Below are 2835 nucleotides of genomic sequence, written 5' to 3'. Positions count from 1 at the left end.
ACCCTGACCATGAAACACAGATCTAAAGAGTTGACCTGAGTGACAGAAACTCAGCCAGCACAAGCAGGCTGCACACTGATGCGGCTAACGAGAAAACGAGCAACCACATGGAAGCAGCGACTGTTTTCAGAGCCTGGAGCCAGTGTCCCAGTCAGAAAACCTTGGCGCCGGGCTTTGGACTGGGCGCAGGGGAGCTGAGCACAGCATCCTGAGAGGTTGCAAACACAGGACACAGCCCTAGCCCCCAGAAGTTACCATGGGGGAAGCCCAGCCAGTGCACACAGGCAGCACAGCTACACGGATGATGGGAGGAGAAATCACTGGAAGGCAGAGATTGGTTTTGGAGCCTGGAGTATGGCGTCCCAGCTGGAGAACCTTGGTGCGGGGCTTTGGACTGGGAGCAGAGGAACTGACCATGGCTTCTGAGACAGCACAAGCACAGGACTTGGGCCTGACCCTCGGGTGCAATCTCGACCCAGCCAACAGCACACAGGCTACACACCCCTCGAGGATCTCCGATAAAACAGTCATCCCAAGCAAGATAAGTAACTTTGTCTATATTCCTGGGTGCTACTCTCTCCTATCTATCTGATCCCTCCCCTCCCCTTCCCAGACAGCTTCATTAACATTGGAATTTCCTGGGCCAGAGAGTGAAGTGCTCTGTGGTTTTTTTGTTTTGTTTTGTTTTGTTTTATTTGTCTTTTCCTAACCCATTCCCCTGGCCTGAGAGAAGCAGCTACAAAAAACCCAGGGACCAAAAGTCCTTCCCTGACTTCCTGAAATTGGACTAAAAATACAGAACCAGCTCCAGCCAAGCATAGGAGATCCACAGTCTTGGGCTTTCATCCCTAAAGGGAATAAGGTGGCTATTTTAATGCAAAGGCACTTCTGAGAGTTATCTGACTGTAATTGTTTTAGTGGATTACTGGAAAGACAAGTTTCCCAGGTCTGATATCTCTACCTATTAAACAGAGCCCTTGAAGAAAAAAAGGGGGGGGGAATGACGGCTGAAGCTGCACCCAAACCACCTAGCCTCCTGCCATAGGGGTCTGAGGATAGTGACATCTGTCAATCTGTAGAGATACATGCATTGGATGCCTAAGGTACAGATGCAGAGCCCACCCACCAGAGTGCTTTAGGAATAGAGACACACCTACCTCACTGGTACTTGGGGGAAGCGTATCAGCATCCTGCCTCCCCGCCGGAGTGTGACCCCCTGCTGCTATTAGAATCTGGTGCACACAACTATCACCACTACTCCTCTAAGTGAGTAGGTGACAGTTTACACCACACACTTGGTGACCCAAAATCAGATTTTACTCAAGAATAGTGAATGGACTCTTAGGCTTATATATCTGGTAACAGCCCAAACCAGCTAGTAATAGGACATAAGTGATTCAAAGGCTACAACAATCAAGACAGCGCAATCTAGTAGCCCATCTACGTATATTGAAAGAAAACAAAACAAGATAAGACTCAGTGAGCAAATATAAAATAAATCATTACAATATCTTATAGATGGCTCGGAGACAGCAGCCGATATCAAACCACATAAAGAAGCAGACCATGATTGCTTCTACAACTCCCCAAATTAAAGAATCAAAATATTTCCCAAATGAAGACACAAACCTAGAATTGCCAGAAGCAGAATATAAAAAAACTAATTTACAGAATGCTTCAAGACATCAGGGATGACCTCAGAAATGAAATAAGGCAATCTACAGAAAAAGCCAAGGAACACACTGATAAAAGAGTTGAAGAAATCAAAAAGATTATTCAACAACATAGTGGAAAAATTAATAAGTTGCAAGAATCCATAGAGAGACAGCATGCAGAAATCCAAAAGATTAACAGTAAAATTGCAGAATTAGACAACTCAATAGGAAGTCAGAGAAGCAGAATCAAGCAATTGGAATGCAGAGAGGGGGAGCGGGAGGATAAGGCAATTGACACTAATATAGCTGAAAAATCAGATAAAAGAATTTAAAAAATGAAGAAACCCTAAGAATCATGTGGGAGTCTATCAAGAAGAATAACTTGCATGTGATTGGAGTCCCAGAACAGGGAGGGATAACAGGAAACACAGAGAGAATAGGTGAAGATCTGTTGGCAGAAAACTTCCCTGACAGCAAGAAAGATGAAAGGATATCTATCCAAGATGCTCATCGAACCCCATTTAAGACTGATCCAAAAAGAAAATCACCAAGACATATTATCATCAAACTTGCCAAAACCAAAGATAAAGAGAAAATTTTAAAAGCAGCCAGGGAGAAAAGAAAGGTCTCCTACAAAGGAGAATCAATAAGTTCAGACTACTCAGCAGAAACCAGGCAGTCAAGAAGGCAGTGGGATGACATATATAGAGCACTGAAGGAGAAAAACTGCCAGCCAAGGATCATATATCCAGCAAAACCCTCTCTCAAATATGAAGGCGAAATTAAAACATTTGCAGATAAACAGCTTAGAGAATTTGCGAAAACCAAACCAAAGCTACAGGAAATACTAAATTGTTTGCTCAGAAAATCGATAATATCAGATACCAACACAACACAAGGTCACAGAACAGAACATCCTGATATCAACTCAAATAGGGAAATCACAAAAACAAATTAAGATTAGTTTTAAAAAGAAAAAAATGCTCAAAACAGGGAATCGTTGAAGTCATTATGTAAAAGACCACAATAATCAAAAAGAGGGACTAAATACAGGAGGCATAGAACTGCCATATGGAGAGGAAAACAAGGCGATATAGGTCGATACAAGTTAGGTTTTTACTTAGAAAAATTGGGGTAAACATTAAGATAACCACAAAGAGGACTAACAATTCCATAACTC

This window comes from Elephas maximus, chromosome 2 (genome assembly GCF_024166365.1).
Source record: "Elephas maximus indicus isolate mEleMax1 chromosome 2, mEleMax1 primary haplotype, whole genome shotgun sequence".
Lineage (NCBI taxonomy): Eukaryota > Metazoa > Chordata > Mammalia > Proboscidea > Elephantidae > Elephas > Elephas maximus.
This window is presented reverse-complemented; position numbering follows the sequence as displayed.